Below are 17,793 nucleotides of genomic sequence, written 5' to 3' on the forward strand. Positions count from 1 at the left end.
TTTTAATTCTATCATTGATCTTCCTTTGTTATCTGGCCTACTTGAGCAGTTCTTATGCCGTTGTCTCTTGAGCCGTTTTGGTTGCAAGAGCTTTCTTTGATTCCTCGGAAAAGACTCCTAGAGGTACTACTGCCTCCCAGGTTCTTGTGGGTTCATAACAGGATGTTTGCTGACTTTATATTTGAAGATCAATTTGGCTGGATTTTAAATTCTTGACTCACATGTTCTTTGAATATCCTAAATAAGTTACTCCATTGATTTCTGGAATGAAGCATTGATGTTGAAAGTCTAACGACAATCTGATTTTCTTTCTCTTATAAAATACTTGTTCTTTTTGTCTGGCTGCACAAAGGATTTTTAAGATTTTTCTCTAAAATTCAATAGTTTCAGTGTGGAGCTATTGAGGGCTGATATTTCCAATTTATGCAGTGTGTCTGTTCAATATGTGTATTTTTTTAAATTTAAAAATTAAAAAAACTTTTTTAATTGAAGTATTTGCAATGTTCTCTTAGTTTCAGGTATACAGCAAAGTGATTCAGTTATCTATATATATTATATATAATAAAAATTTTATACTGTACATTAATATATGGTATATATAATATATATAATTTTTTGGATTCTTTTCCATTATAGGTTATTACAAGATATTAACTATAGTTCCCTGTACTATATAGTAGGTTCTTGTTGTTTTCAATATGTGGTTTAAGGTGTCTTTTTTTTTAATTTCAAGTTTTTTTTGTATTTTAGTTTTTAATAATTTTTTGTCTCATTCTTTTGTTTTCTTCTCTGGGGACTCTAATAGGTATGTTGGATATTCTTTGCTTGTTTTCTCTGCTTGTTACTTTCCCTCAAGCCCTTTTTATCTCTTTCTTTTCCTTTTTGATTTTAAAAACTTTCCATTTTCCATTTCTATTTCTCTCAAGGCACTTTTCATTTGGTTTGTTTATTCTTGTCCTTCTAGTTTAGCCTTTATTTCTGAAATGATTTTTCTTTTATCTCCAATTCTTTTTTGAATTCTTTCACTTCTCTTTTCAAATCTTCCTTTTCCTGAATCATCCTACTTTTTTTCTCATTCTGATTTATGTTGTCTTTCATAGTTTCTATTATTTTCTTATTTTTTAAGCTCATCTTGAAATATTAGATCACAATTTTAATCTTTTTGTGGCATGTTTTTTGATATTTTTTCATTGTCGTGGTTGTATTATTCTGCTTCTTATTCTCTTTTTTCCTTATAATAATGTTGTTGGTATTTGACTACAATCCTTTCCTGTGGCTCATTTTTTAGGGAAAGGAGTTTCCCTTCTACTTTCAGGAGTTAAAAACAAGAGAGCTTTTTCTAGTTTCACAGTCTACAGTGTCCCTTTCTGTTGCTTTCATGAAGTAGCTATAAATATGACCTTGTACGTTCTGAGTTCCTCTTCCCTTCTCACCTCCCCACCCTTTATTTTAACATCACTTTTCTTTGCCTGTTTGTCCTGACTTGTTCAGTTTGGATGACACTCCCAGCATTTTCTCCTCCGGGTGGGGCTTCGTCCTGGAAAAGTGCTTTGGCTTGTTGGCTTTAAGAGTTCATAGGGTCTGGACCTCTGGACTCTGGGACCTCTGGACCCCACCAGCATGATCAGATTTTCCTATAGTCATCCTGTACTCATGTGTGCATTACAACCTCCCCTGAACCAGACCCCAGCTTTACCTCCATTCTCTAAATGGCCCACTGTATGGTCAGGCCACTCCAGATGGCTGTTCTCTTGCTCTCTGTACATCCCCTGCCCGACCAGTGCCTGCTTCACCTACACCTACACACATGACTGACCTTCCTGCGTACTTGCCCCAGGCCCCAGCTAGGGACTGTTCTTGTCAAAGGGGTGGTGAGGGGTGTGCCCCTCTGCTGGTTTCCCTGGTAACTAATGAGCCCACCTGACATCAATTCCCCTATAACTGGTAATCTCTCCTCCCCCCTGGGAGCGAAGACTTCCATCATGTCCTGCCCGCCGTGTGCCATAAAAGGTGGGGTGTCTCTCCAGGACCTTGTTACAGATGTGTAAGCTCCCCCATCCAGTAAACCATCGATGTCTCTGCTGCTGACTCTGGGCTCTTTCTTTGGTCTTGAGACTGGCAAGCACAGGCCTTGTAGGCCTGCGGGGTGCAGCCCAACACCTGCGGAACTTTCCAGTGAGTTCCTTTGGTGGTTGGGGGGGGGTCCTCCAATTCTTAGGGGCATCAGAAGCCCCTTTACCTTTCCTCTTCTTCCTTCTGCAGTTTCTGATATCAGGTGGGTCATGCAATTATTGGCAGCTTGTTCCTACTGACTCAAATTTTGGAGTTCAAGGAAACACTGCTTGTCAGGTTTGGTAGTAGGTATTGTCCATGGGGTTTTGGTTTTGCTAACCTAGTGGCTGTGAATGTTTTAGTGGTGGGATTCAAGGAGATTCAAAAACTGCTATACTACCTGGTTGCACAAATTGGTAAATTTACTAAAAATCATTGAATTGTACACTGAAAGTGGGTGAATTTTATGATATATAAATCACACCTTGACAAAATTAAAAAAAACAACAACAAAAAACCTCACAAACAACCCTGCACCATTACCATGACATCTTACCAGAATTCCCCTTGTCCCTAATCATGTCAACAACTATCAGTAGACATCAAAGGAAAGTCTCAATGATAGAGATCACCAGTGCTCCCCAGGTCCCTTTCTCCTCTCCTGCCTGGGCACAGGGAGAGATCACTTTCCCCAGCCCTGGAACTAGCTCTCAGCAGTGAAATTTGATCAGAAGTGACGTGTGCTGCTTCTGGGCTGAAGCATTTAAAGCTGGGGTGCCACCTCGACACTCACTCTTCCTCTACCTCTGCGACCCTATAAGCACTGCAACCTAGCCTGTTCCATTCTGACAACTCAGCGTCTACCGGGAAAGATGGTGATGGAGGCAAACAAAGAGAAAGCAAGAGGGCAACTCAGAGGAAACAAACAATTCAGAGAGAAGACAAACAGAACTATCAAAGTCTCTTCTAAACATGTCCATCCTTTCTCATTTGTTTTACCTCAGAACTCTAAACATTCATAGCCCAGATTTGCTTTATAAAAAGTACACTGATGTGGACCCAAATAGATAGCTTTTCTATCCTAAGACCATTATGCCCCGAGCTAGGTACGATGGTCACCTGCACAAAGAGCTCACCAAGTGGCCACTCTCACAGAGCCAGCATGACACTGGTCACCACTGTCTACCCCACTCATCACTTCTAGGAGAGCAAGTAGAGCCAGAGATATCTTTTCTGAGTTTCCTCATGGCCAAGACCTTTCCTTTTCTAACACTTGGTGGATGGTAGGAAACCACACACATCCCTTTCAGTAAACCAGTCCAGATGTGAAGAACAACACATGGAAAATAGGGCAAACTGAGCTAGAGGACCTGGAACTAAATGACAGCAATGCTAACTGTGGTCCTATCACCGGGAGAATGAAGCCCTGGACTGACGGTGGAGGGCAGTTCAGCCCAGTGGTTAGGCATTGAGAACTGGGGTGAGATAGGTTTGAGTGGAATCCCACCTCTACCATTTATTAGCTGCACAGCTTTAGGCAAGCTCCTCACCCTCTCTGAGCCTCATCTTACCTGCCTTGTTCTTTAGGTCTAAGGATTAAATAAGATAATACATACACAATATTTTGTTTAGTGACAGGCACTAACAAGCATTCATTAAATACTGGGCTGGGTCTTCAAGGTGGTGATTTGACCTCTTAAAACTCCCTGCTGAGAAAGAAGATCATCCATCCTTGCAGTTTGACCTCCCTGGTCTGAGGTCAGGGGATTGGGTAGCACACTTGCTTCAGGCCCTTTGTAGTTTTACAAGACTTTTAAGAGCCCGCATGGAGTTGGTGTAAAATAGAATTGCAGGGAAATGTCTGCAGGGAGCAGAACTGCAATGGAGAGAGCTCCAGCGTTAGCTGTGCAATTCAACATAATCACGTTGGCTCTTTTCACGGAAACGACTCTGCAGTAAAACAAAAACTTGCACACTGTGACCAAACGTTCCATAGAAACCATCGCTGATGAGGTAGATATGGTCTTTCTGTGCTGTGGATACACATGTTTTGTATCCCACCCAGGGAGCCTGGTGTGGGGCAAGACCAGGCTGAGCTGCAGGCTTGGGAAGCAGACCTGGAGGGGCAGGGGGAGCTACCTGAGGGCTGACTGTAGGCTGTGTGTGTGTGTGTGTGTGTGTGTGTGTGTGTGTGAGAGTGTGTGTGTAAAAGTTGCTCCCTCTGCGGGTTATTTTGACCTTCCAGGCACAGAACATTTGCAGTGCTCTTTGCAAACCCCCCCCCCTTTTTTTTTTAACATCTTTATTGGAGTATAATTGCTTTACAATGGTGTGTTAGTTTCTGCTTTATAACAAAGTGAATCAGCTATACATATACATATATCCCCATATCCCTTCCCTCTTGCATCTCCCTCCCTCCCACCCTCCCTATCCCACCCCTCTAGGTGGTCACAAAGCACCGAGCTGATCTCCCTGTGCTATGCGGCTGCTTCCCACTAGCCATCTATTTTACATTTGGTAGTGTATATATGTCCATGCCACTCTCTTTTTAAGGATTCATATTGATGATGAAAGGCCATTCCACAGAGGCGGCGAACAAAGGAACTTGGCTGGACCTCTGGATGGGACATCCCCGAGGCCCCTCTGCCCAGTGTGTCCTTAACTGCACTCATCACCTGCTTCCCAAACCTGTTCCTCCTCCTCCATTCTCTAGCTCAGTGACTTATTAATTACTAAGTCCCCACACTTAGTCACCATGCTGAGAACCCGGTGTCCTCTGGTCTCTTCCCCTCCCTGCCACCTGCCTTCTTCTCTCCCTGTGTCATTCATAAAATCTGGCTGACTCTGCCCCAGAAACACCCTAGTGCTCACCACTCCTCTCCACCGCTGACAGGGTGCTCAGTATTCCTCTCACCTTGACCTTGGCCATGGCCAAGTGGACATCTGCCCCTGGCCACATGCACCCCACCATTTCTTCACGGTTCTCCAGAGACTTCTTTCTGAAACCAGGTACACACCCCACTAAAACTTTGGTGACACTATTACTAAAGAAAGAAGGGGAGTGTAGGTACTAGGAAACAGTCTTTGTCACATGCAGTATGAGCCAAGCGCTGTGGTAAGCAATTTACATAAATCTCTCACTTAATCATCAAGGTTTCATGAAGTAATGCATGCAGAACCCTACTTTAATGCCATTCTTTTTCCTTTCCCCCCAGTAAGACTTTTCCCAGGCAGCCAGAGATCTTTGCTCAGAAGCTGGTGAAGTTCCCTTATGGAAAACATTATTTCCTATTCAACAAATAAGAAAAGAGAGGCTCAGAGAGGTTAGGTAACTTGCCAAATGCCACACAGTAAATGAGGAAGCCTTAATGTTATCTCAGGTAATCTGACTCCCCAAGTCACATGTTTAACTGCTTACACCATACTAAGGATGAGTAACAAGGTCCTTGCACCTCAGGAACACTTGGGCTAGCAGGAGAGATAGATATAAACAAATAACTCCTCTAAAACATGCTACCTACATTAATTAGGTATGACTGATATTCTGGAACCCTGAGGAAATAGAGGGCCAGTTCTCTGCACAGTTTGGCTTTTGCTCTGCATCAGCATGGTCTTCACAATCTTCAGATCTAAATACTTTTTTACAAATATTAGAAAATACTGTTATTTAGAGAATGGACCCAGCAGAATGATTGTTCCCTACCTAGCTATGCTTCTGTGCTCCCCATATTGCACCCCCGTCCGTGGAGAGCCTTTTAATCCTGCTGTTGGGATCATGAGCATATTCTGACAGGCTCTGTCCTTTGGTCATTGGTAAAGTTGCAAAGGGTCCTCCCTTTATGGGGTTGCAGCAGACAGCTCATAAAAGCAAACCCCCGAAGATCTATCCGTCAGCTCTTCTCTCTCAGAAAAATGCCATTGATTACTAATGGGCCCCGGACCTTCATTTCCACGGGGAGCACTGTGCAAGTATGTCTCTGAAACAGGTGTCCTCCTTCCCTCCCATCCCCCTATCTTTTCCTTCCTCTTTGAACATGTGTTAAGCATGTATTTCTGCCAGGTACAATGCTGAGAGCTGGGATGCAGGGACAATAAGACATAGACCTCATCCCTAGAGAAACAACGTTCTCACAGTAGCAGGAAAAACATGAACTTTAGGACCTGAGTGTCTCAATCATAATTCCAGCTACACTACTTTTTAGCTGTGTGACCTTGACAAGTTACTTAGCCTCTCTGGGTCTTAGTTTCCCCATCTGTAAAATGGCATAACATAGGTATCTACCATATAGGGTTGTTGTATGGGTTACAGTGAGAGGATTACATATAATGTACTTAGAACAGTGCCTGGCACATGACAATGCTATGTTAAGTATTTATTGGTATTTGCATACAATATAATACAGTCCTGAAAGCTGTAATTTGATCGCTCTCATTCTCCCAAGATAAATCACACAGCATGCTATGTCACCTGGGTCATAGTAGCCTCTCAATCAATAAAGTTAGGAATCATCATAACTGTCATTGTTGCAATTTGAATGGAAAACTCTGGATTGTTTTAGGTAAGTTGTTATTTCTTTCCTTGTTGCAGAAGTGCGAGGAACACAAAACTGACCTGTTAAGGGAATTTTCTGGGCATGTCATCTTTTGTGTCAAGAGACAAAACAATGGTGAAAACCTAGTCGTGAGGAGAGGCTGAAAGGCTTAACTATGGAAGGAATATTACCATCTTTGTTGGCCTGGAGTGAATTCTCACCCCAGGAAGCCAAAAAGTTGTGATAAGTCATGTGGTCGTGAAGCCTGACAATACTAAAGCCTTGGCCAGCTGACTTTAGCTGGGGTTAGTAACATCCAGTGGAGTTTAGCACTCCACCGCCCAGCAGAGGGGACCGGAAGAACAAATTCAACCAAGCTTCACCGTCCATAGGATGTTTATCATCTGTGTGTGTGTGTGGGTGTGTGTGTGGTGTGTGTGTGACAGATGTGTGTATAAGGAGTATGTGTGTCTGTGTATGTGTGGTGTGTGTGAGAGAGATGTGTGTATGGGTCTGTGAGTCTGTGTATCTGTGTGTGTGTGTGTGTGGTGTGTGTGTGACAAATGTGTGTATAAGGAGTATGTGTGTCTGTGTATGTGTGGTGTGTGTGAGAGAGATGTGTGTATGGGTCTGTGCGTCTGTGTATCTGTGTGTGTGTGTGTGTGTGTGTGTGTGTGTGTGTATGTTGGGACTGCCAGGTCAGGGAATCTGATCTCGCACTATGGTTGAAGAAGCAAGCATTTTAAATTATTCGTGGGTTGGGTGTTTTCTACTAATCAGACCATTTCTTTTAAAGGTGCTATTAGGAATGATTACTACTCTCCCCAGGACTTTATTTTCTTTTTATAAAGTGAAGTAATCATATGTGTTTGAAGTAGGTCAACAAAACGGAGCTGTCTGGTTTTGTTGTCTAAGCAACTCTGCCTGTACTGTCACCTGCATAACTTTTTAATTAAAGCCCCTTCCAAGTTCATGAGTAGGAACTGCACCCCCGTGCCTGAAACCACAGAATCATTCACACTACAGATGGCTCAAGAATGGCACGCTACAAACACGGGCAGACAAAAAGATCATGCATGTTTATATGACTTAAAGCTTTGGTTCAAGTGTTTCTACAAAGACAAGCAGGACGGAGCAGCCAATATTATCTCAGAAATCATGATATTGCTCATGATCGGGCTTCGCTCTCTTACCTGAATCAAAAAAAAAATCAAAACAGAGTGATACTGTGGGTGAGCCAGGAGACAGATGAACGTTCGATTCCAGCTGCACCACTTACTGTGTGTCTTGTGCAAGTTTCATAACTTTTCTGAGCCTCAGTTTCTTTGTCTTCACATTGGAGCAAATACTACAGCCCTACAATCTCTTATCTCCAATTCCCAAATCCCCAAACTATAAAAACGGACATTTTTTTTCTTAACTCATTTAGCAGTGAAATCTAATTGATCTGAATTAATTTGCCATAAAATCCTACTTTGAACTGACATGAAACTTTTTACAGTCTGTGTTTGTTTTATTGAATGTGAATATACATGTTTTGCTCTATATTGTGAATATATTCACTGGGGAGGGGGGGAGTATAGCCCCAGACCATCAGGTACAGAATAGAAAATGGTTACAACACACTATTGCTCTGAAATCGAGAAATATCTGAATTCCAAAATACATTGGCCCCAAGGATTTTTTTTTTTTTAACTTTATTTATTTATTTATTTACTTATGGCTGTGTTGGGTCTTCGTTTCTGTGCAAGGGCTTTCTCCAGCTGTGGCAAGCGGGGGCCATTCTTCATCGCGGTGCACGGGCCTCTCACTATCGCGGCTTCTCTTGTTGCGGAGCGCAGGCTCAGTAATTGTGGCTCACTGGCCTAGTTGCTCCGCGGCATGTGGGATCTTCCCAGACCAGGGCTCGAACCCGTGTCCCCTGCATTGGCAGGCAGATTCTCAACCACTGCGCCACCAGGGAAGCCCGGCCCCAAGGATTTTTGATAATAGACCATGGATCCATACCTTCCTCATAGGAATGTGAGGGCTGTGTGAGATGGTGGGCTAGAGCACCTGGATCAGCCCTGCCGGGGCATTTTCCTTCCCCTTTGCCCCAGTGAGCCTTTCCCAAGTGCAACGTGCCCCTTAGGTGGCAGCCAGAGATCTTTACTCGGCAGCCGGTGAAGTTAGCACACTTCCGCTGTCAACCACTCCCTTGCTAGTCTATAAACTCCTTGAGGGCAGGGATTTCGCGCCAGGGATCAGCAGCACAAAGTCCACGTTCAACAAATATGTTAAAAAGGAATTCAGCACTCATTTAGTAGGTGTCTGCTGGGCCTCAGAGTCTCCTGATCACCTGCCAAGTGGAGGTGCCTGGCAGAGGGAGTTGACTTCGGGTGCAAAAGAAAAGGGAGGCACGGAGTCTTGGGAAAGCCAGCAGGAGAGGCCCACCCTGGGGAGGCCCTGGCAGGGACCCTCTGCATCTAGCTTTGCCCTCACAGTCCTGATGTGCCTGTCATCACAGGATCATTGTTAACACTCACTTTTACTCTTTGGTCTTCAAATGTGTCCTCATTTGGATAGTAAATCACGTGGTCACCCTATGCAATGAGCAAGAGCAGGGAGGCTCAGGGTGCAAGCCGTTTTTTTTTTTTTTTTTTTGGCATGTCCTTTAACTGAAAAGAGAGAAGGGGTGGACCTACAATGGGAGGGATTGAGGGGTAGAGGAGACACAGAGAGGAGGGTTGCTAGCAGCAGTCTCGATGCCACCTCACAGTGATTAAGAGCATAGACTCTGCAACATGTCAACTAAAGAACATAGGGTAGTGGGTTAACTGGTTGCTCCCCCAACCCCCAAAATATATGCTCACCTTCTTACCCTAGGAACTTGTGAGTGTGACCTTATTTGGGAAAAGGGTTTTGGTAGATGTAATTAAGTTAAGGATCTTGAGAAGAGATCACCCTGGATTATCTTGGTGGGCTCTAAATTAGATGACAAATGTCCCTGTAGGAGAAACACAGAGGAAAGACGCACAGGGAGAAGGAGGAGAAGGCCGTGTGAAGATGGATGCAGGGATTGGAGTGATGCAGCCACAAGCCAAGGAATACCTGGAGCCCCAGAAGCTGGGAGAGCCAGGAAAAATTCTTCCCTGGAGCTTTTGGAAGGAGCCTGGCCCTGCTGACACCTTGATTTCAGACTTCTGGCCTCCATAATTGAGAGAATAAATTCCTATGGTTTTAAGCCACCAGGTTTACAGTAATTTGTTACAGCAACCCTAGGAAACTAGTGCACATAGGGTGGGTTACCTAACCACGTGAACCTCAGTTGCCTCATCTGAAAATGGGGATAAGATTGGACCTACCTTATAGGGTTGCTTGGAGGAGTAAAAGAAATTATACATGTTAATTGCATGGCACTAAGTAGTACCTTAACAGATGGTAACTGTTACCATGGCTGATGAGCGGCAGTACTGAAATGCTGCTTTCATCCAGCAGATGGCGGAAGATGGATTTGCAAACCAGAGGCCTTCATAAAGTTTAGTGCACCCAACATAAATTAGCCTTCCTAGCTCACACACTGAAGAGGATTAACCCTCACCACCTCAAAGCAAGCTTTCAGCTATGTAGACATTCAACTGATTCTGTTATCCTCTGACCATTGTACACAGTAGAGGCAGGCATTGGTGAATACAAAGAGTGGGTGCAAAAAAAAACACCTGGGTTCTAGGCCCAGCTCTGTGACTTCACTGGGACTGTTTCCCCTGCTGTAAAGTAACCATAAAATGAAATATGAAGTGCAACACAAATTAGAGGGATGTTGTGAGGCCAAAATGACCCAAAGTGTGAAAGTACTGGGAAAGCAAGATGCCGTGAAGCACAGAGGGGCCCAGTGGAGATTAATTCTGCGGAATCAAGGTCATTCATTTATTCACTCGGCAAACACTGATTTGTGCCGAGCATGGTGCTAGGTTCTGGGAAGCTCACAGTCTGGTTTGGGAGGATGAACACGCGACAAAGGTGTGCACAGGACATCCTTCCCCTCAGATGCTGTGGTAACGTTCCAAGTCTGGGTTTTGGCTTAAAAAACAGATTTGAATAAGCAGTCGCCTTGGTAAAACGTTTATACTGCCTTCTAAATTTCTTTTAAAACCTTCCATCCTTGTAAAAAAAAAAAAAAAAAACAACCTACTGTTTATGGTTAAGTGAAAAAAGAGAATTGCAGGACCATATGCACAGAAAGCTCTTACACCTGTCTTAACAGTGGCCAATTCTGGGAAGGGGTGGAGGTGGTATTTAGAAGAGTTGGGCTTTTCCCTTTTACTTTCTATACTTCTATATCATTTACACTTAAAAAATAAGCACATATTGCTCTCTCCATTAAAAAATAACAATAATAATATTTTTAATAAGCCTGTCACCCCCCAAACTCTTCTGCCCTCGCTTGGCTAATTCAAACACAGTGATGTACACTAATGATGGAGTGAGTTGTCTCCCTTTTTGAAAGAAAATTAAAAGGAAAAGTCCACATTTGCTCTTCTTTGTAGTCTTGTGAAGAGGTCATCTAACTGGAAGTGATCCAAGCAGTTTTAAAGCCCTTCTCTTCTTTAAAGTGGTTTGCAAACATTAGCTCAGCTACCCTCAGGGCCTCCTAGTGAGAGGGGCTCATATAAGAGGCTGGTGAGTCACTCGGAAGTACCAGGTTGTGGATGCCCTGTGTCAGCCGGTCACAACGCCCCTAACGTGAGTCTGCAGCTTTACAGCGTTCAAAGGGCTTTCTCCTGCATTATCTAATGTGACCCTTCTATGACCCCTCAGAGGTCTGGTTGGTACTGTTCTTCCTACATGAGAGATGGGGGAATAAAGGTTTTGGAAGGAGAAATGACAAGCCCAAGATGGGGGAGCTAGACAGCATCAGGGTATAACATCACTTATATGTCAATTACTGCTCAGCACAGAAAAGATGATCTCTAATGTCAAATTCTCATGATATGCCTCTGCATTGGGGGATGGAGAAGGGAGAAGAGGAAGAGAAGACCGTCTTTCTGTCTAATCTTACCCTCCCTTCCTTCTTTTCTTTTTCTTTTAATAATTTTTTTATAGATTTATTTATTTTTATTTATTTTTGGCTGCGTTGGGTCTTCGTTGCTGCACGCGGGCTTTCTCTAGTTGCGGCGAGCGGAGGCTACTCTTCGTTGCGATGCGTGGGCTTCTCATTGGGGTGGCTTCTCTTGTTGCGGAACATGGGGTCTAGGCATGGGGGCTTCAGTAGTTGTGGCTCGCGGGCTTTGTTGCTCCCCGGCATGTGGGATCTTCCTGGTCCAGGGATCCCCTGCATTGGCAGGCGGATTCTTAACCACTGCGCCACCAGGGAAGTCCCCCTTCCTTCTCTCCCTCCCTCCCTCCCTCCCTCCCTTCCTCCCTTCCTTCCTCTCTCTCTCCTACTCAGCTGGGAAAAAAGAGGTAAGGAAGAGGACCCTGTATTGTAGATAATTACAATTCAAGAATCAGGTTTTGCGCAATTTTAAATTACGCCACAGATTTGAAGGGGTGTGGTAGAACTATGTTAAGTCTCATTTATGTGCAAGTATTGAAGAAATGAGAAGCTTCTGAACTTGTAAATCGGTTAAGAGTTGCTTAAGTTGAACGCAGGTGAACCTGGTCATTTGCAGATAACATTCACACTTTTGCCACACAGGGGTGCCACCATTGCTTGGTAGGTGGACATACGTGCCATTCTGTCAGGGTTGGTCCTGAATTATGGGAGCTTTGCATTATACAAGGTTTTCAGGGATGACTCCTTCCTTCTCCACCCCACCCAAATATAATCACTTTATTCAGCGTTATAAAGGCTAAGGAAGACATAGCTCAGAGGAAGGCACCTAACACAGCTTGGAAGAGAGAAGGATGAAGTGGCTCTTGGAGGAGATGATGTATGAACTGGGTCATGATGGAAATGATGTCCATTCAGGCATATCTTTCTCTGCATGCCTGCTGCCTCTCACATGCATTTGTGCGAGCCAGCAAGATGGTCTAGGGGGAGAGCAGAAGCTGTGAAGCCGCCCTCCTTCTCCCCGAGGTGCCCTGCCGAGCCCCCACTTGCGCTGTTACCCCTTATCGCTCTGCTTGAAATGATCACTATCACTCCTGTCTTCTTCCACCAGTCTGTGAATTTCTCAGGGGCAGGGTCTGAATTTATTCTTCTTTCAAACCCTATCTCCTCAACCAGTGTCTGGCAAATAGAATCTCATCAATATGATTTTTTTTCTTTTAAAAATATGTTTTAATATGGAAAATTTCAAATATCAATATATACAAAAGTACAGAGAATGGTATATGAGTTCCCTTGTACACATTATGCAGCTTCAACAGCTATCAACTCATGGCCCATCATCCTTCCTCTGTACTCTCCACTTCCCCACTTCCTCATCCTATTATTTTAAAGTAAATCTTAGAAGTAAACACATAGATGTGAATATTAGGGTGGGTATAAGACATTGTTAAAAAAAGACAAGAAAAGAAGAAAATTTAACTGCTAGGCTTCTCTCACTGCTTTGAATTGCCCGGTGGGTGGGGTTGTGCAGGGAGGGTGAAGAGGAGATTTTTGTGGAGGTCTAAGGTTTTTATGGGACAGTTTCCAATAATGAGAAAAACTGAGAAAGCAAAGAGGAAGGAACAATGCTTACTGTGTGCCAAGCACTGTGCATTATTGTTTTACTTCATCCTTCCAGGAGGTACAGGTATTATTATCCCATTTTAAAGACAAGGCTCAGAGAGGTTGAGTGCTGTCTCTAAGGCAAAGCTAGGATTGGAACCCAGCTCTGTGTGGCTTCAGGGTCTGTGTTGTTAACACTCTGATAAGATGATCCCTGTGATGCAGACCCAGCAAAATCCATCCCTGCCCAGAAGCTGCTTATGAGACTTCCCTGGGCTACGAGCTCTTGTCTTCCTCTCAATTGCATGTGAAATCCAGCTTATTTCACAAGCTCTGTGGGCTACTCCAACCCAGGAGGAGGGAGGGTTTCCATACCCAGGATGAAAAAGGGAAATTAAGTTCCTTATTAAAAGGAAGGCCATTTCCTCCTGGTGCTTGCCCCCAGTAAGTGACAGCCAGGAGTCTGAAGAGCCTGTAAATAAATTTGTGAAGGGTTAAATATTGAACTACACACCCGGAAGTTGAGATAAGTCATTTGTGGGAAAAATCCAAGAGATTGTGCTTAAATGTATTCTTGGATAGATGAGGCTGGGCTTGACTGTGACCATGAGGGAGTGAACAAAGCCCCAAGTCCTCTGGGGGTGGGAGGGCCACGTTGTCAGAGGCCGGCACGGGCCAGCCTTGGAAGCTGAACATGGCAAGTCTCAGGGGCAAATGCTGGCGAGGTCCGTCCATTCTGCGTCCAGGCAAGAAGCAAGCTTGGCAGGCAGACGTGAGCAGTGAGGTTCACTGGGCACAGCAAGCCCTCTAGCAGAGGAGAACAACGCAAGCAATTCAGCTGCGAGACGTGGCTAATGCTTAACCGTCACCCCTGCCCTGATTCCTTGCTCACTAAGTCTCTGCTGGATGATTTGGCTGCTTCTGGATTCATTTTTCAACAGGGAAAGAACAAGGTGCTCCAGCCAGTGTGAACTTTCAGTACTCTTGAAAGTTGATTTTCTCATTATAAGTGAATCAATTGGCTTTCTCGTGACAACTTGGCTTTCCCGCTAATTTGCCTTCAGGGAGTGAATGGTCTGATCTCCCTACCAGAGTGTGCTGTCTGCCTGTCATCTTTATTTCCCTTTGGAACTTGACAAATGGGATCCTGTGGTTTATACTTCGGTCTCTTGTGTGTGCCTGGTGAATGCTAGGATACCTGGGGAAGAAGACCCCGGGTGGAGAGGACCAACAGAGTCAAGTCCTGGTCTGGTGAGAGAGCCAGCCCTGCAGGTGGAGAATTCATCCACCAGGCAGTGAAGGCTACCACCTCGGGTCTCTTAGGAGAGAGCAGATGAGCCTTCCCTAAGGAAGCCCCTGGACCACAGTGACACGAGGGCCTTAGCACAGGGAATCAAAATCCTTCCTGCTCGCAAGGAACCAAGTTTGGATCCCTTCACCCCTAGGCAGGCCTGATTTTCTAGTTCCACTGAAAAGCCTTCCTGCCTTACTCCCATGGGCATGTGACAAAGTGGTTCTGGAAAGCCAGGCATTGCCATGTTACTCCCTCACTCAAAACCCTTTGATGGCTCCCTACTACCTATGACATAAAGTCCAAACTCCTTGGCAAAACCAGCCCTTGTGGCAAGAGGAATAAAAAGGTTCTTGCTACACTATCTCATCAAATCAAATCCCCTTACAATTGTAAGGTGTTTGTTATTTGAAACACTGAAAAAAAACCCAAAACATTGTCAAATAAACTATGACACCCCATTGATGATAAGATACATATGCTTTCAGATAGGTTAAAATGTGGGAAATATTTGAGTCTTAAAATCACTGAAATATGGTATTTAATACAAAAGCTTGGAGGTATAATGGTTTTCCCTGTAAGGGGAGAGACACGATTCATTTTAGAGGAAAAGGATGCTGTTTTGTAGGAGCACATCATGACTGACCTCATTTATTTATTATTTTGAGAAGAGCTGGCCTAATGTGCCTGGGCCTGGGTAAGTGAGAGCAAATCAGACAGACAGACAGACAGACAGAGGAATTGCTCTGCATAATAAGAATAAGGTAATAGGAACCAGAGCTTTCCTTAGCTGCCAGGACAATGAGGAAGGGGAGATATGAGCCAGGTCTGTACACAGAGTGGTCTTCCCAGTGCTGTCGTCACTCTAGAAGGACCTGGGAGCTTGGAGATATATCCCTGCCTGACCCCACTCCCATGGAGGCTGACTTAAGTGGTTTGAGATGGTCTTGGGCATTGGTCCTTTCAAAAGCTTCTAAAAGATTCTAACTGGTGAGACAGAGAAGGTGGGGTGACAGGAGCCTAAGAAGATACAGCTGGCTGGTAAGAACTTTCCTTTAGTGGAGGTGGCCAAGGGAAGCTGGGGCCACCATGGCCAGTGTTTCAGATAAGCTGTTTCCTATTCTGTGCTGTGTCCTTTTGCTCTCCCCAGCCAGCAGCGTAAGCTTGCCATGCCCACAGTCGTGGGAGAAGAGTCCGGAAAGGACTGAGGGATGCAGAGGCAGACGGCAGCAGCAGAGGCTGAGAGCAGCGCCGAGCCCCAGTCACAGGTGAGTTGCAGTGCCGAGTGGCCCAGGAGAGTCTTGCCTCCACCAGAACCACACTGAATCCTCAGCGACATCAGGCTTCCCGCTGTTCACAGCGTAGCTATTTCAGCTTTTTCCATTTGCATATTGAACAAAAGGATCATTCTGGAAAGCTGGAGGACTTGGGGGACATTCAGGACCAACCCTTTGGTTTCACTGAGTCTTTTAATATCTGGTTCCTGCCCACCTTGTCCAACCCTCTCTGCACCCCACCTCCACCCCACCCCACCTCCACCCCACATGACTTGGAAAATACTCGTTCCTTCTTCAAGATTGAGTCCGAGGTTCATGTGCTCTGAGAAGCCTTTTCTGCACCCTTTCCTCACCCCCCAGCCCCATCCCCATGGGATTGGATTATTTCCTCCTGCTGCCACTCTGGGTCCTGTGCAGACCTCTCTCAGAGTGGCTCTGTCCTGGGCTGAATTGTGTTCCCCCAAAGTTGTGTTGGAGTCCTAATCCTCAGTACCTCAGACTGTGACTGTATTTGGAGATAAGCTCTTTATAGAGGTAATCGAGTTAAAATGAGGTCATTAGGCTGGGATCTAATCCAATATGACTGGTGTCCTTATAAAAAGGGAAAAATTTGGACACAGACATACACAGTAAGAACGCCGTGCAAAGACTGGAGTCACGCTGCCACAAGCCAAGGAACTCCCAAAGCTAGTAGACAGGCCTGGGACAGAGCTTTCCCTAGTGCTTCTAGAAGGAGCATGACCCTGCTGACACCTTGATCTTGGACTTCTAGCCTCCAGAACTGTGAGACAATAAATCCCTAAGCCACTCAGTTCACGGAACTTTGTTATGATAACCCTAGAAAACTAATACAGCTTTCACGATATCAGTGCCTCAGACCTACTAGAGAATGGACTTGAGGATATGGGGAGGGGGAAGGGTAAGATGTGACAAAGTGAGAGAGTGGCATGGACATATATACACTACCAAACGTAAAATAGATAGCTAGTGGGAAGCAGCCGCATAACACAGGGAGATCAGCTCTGTGCTTTGTGACCACCTAGAGGGGTGGGATAGGGAGGGTGGGAGGGAGGGAGACGCAAGAGGGAGGGGATATGGGAACATATGTATATGTATAACTGATTCACTTTGTTATAAAGCAGAAACTAACACACCATTGTAAAGCAATTATACTCCAATAAAGATGTTAAAAAAAAAAAAGATATCAGTGCCTTTATCTTGTTAGTACCATTACCCCCACTAAATTACAAGTCCCTCAAAAGCAGAGACTGTTTTAGTCATCTTTGTACCTCATCTAATGACACCTAAGTATTTGTTGAATGAATCAGTGAGTGCAGTGCATCCTCCAGTTTCCTGAATTTACTCTCAGAAACAGGACCAGGCGGCAAAAAAATGCCCTGGGGCTTAACCTCCTTGCTGTGATCCACCCTGCCAACAGCTGTCCAGGAGCATCCTTAGTAACCACAGGAATGATGATTACTCTTGTTTCCAGCTGGGATTCAGTGGCCATCAAATTGTATGCATTCTTTCAGTCAGTCAGTCACTTGACAACTTTGAGTGACTCCCATGGGCCCGGTTCTGTGCTATGAACTGGGGATATAGAGGTAAATAAGACCAGCCAGGCCCAGGATTCATGGAGTCGCTATACTCACAGGAGAGACAGATTAAGTAATTATGTAATTACAGTGACGCTAAATGCTAAGAGAAGCAGCACAGGATACCAAGAGAATCATTAACAGAAGAATCTGGTAAATTCCAGAAAGCTTCTCAGAGAGAGTGATGTTTGAGGGGTTCAGAGAAATAAGCTTGACAGAATGGTAGAGGAAGCATGATCCTTGTCAAAGACACAGCCCATGTGAAGGCCATTGGTTCAACAATTATTTGTGGATCCCTTACTATGGGCCAAGCAGGTGTTCTGGGTCCTGGGCCCACAGCCGAGAAAACAACCAATACAAATCCCAGCTATCGCGAAGCTTATATTCAAGAAGCCAGAAGGAAGGGAGCAGG

At 44.7% G+C, this 17,793-nt stretch overlaps 1 long non-coding RNA gene across 3 annotated transcripts in view; it reads left to right on the forward strand.

Moving 5' to 3' along the window:
* LOC132366760 (uncharacterized) overlaps positions 1-17,793 on the forward strand; it is a 182,657-nt gene that overhangs the window by 65,509 nt on the left and 99,355 nt on the right. For all 3 annotated transcript variants that reach the window (XR_009503504.1, XR_009503503.1, XR_009503505.1), the window contains one exon: positions 15,660-15,777. This is a non-coding gene — a long non-coding RNA (uncharacterized LOC132366760). The remainder of the gene's footprint in view (positions 1-15,659; positions 15,778-17,793) is intronic.

Source organism: Balaenoptera ricei, chromosome 1, assembly GCF_028023285.1.
Source record: "Balaenoptera ricei isolate mBalRic1 chromosome 1, mBalRic1.hap2, whole genome shotgun sequence".
In the NCBI taxonomy this organism is placed as follows: domain Eukaryota; kingdom Metazoa; phylum Chordata; class Mammalia; order Artiodactyla; family Balaenopteridae; genus Balaenoptera; species Balaenoptera ricei.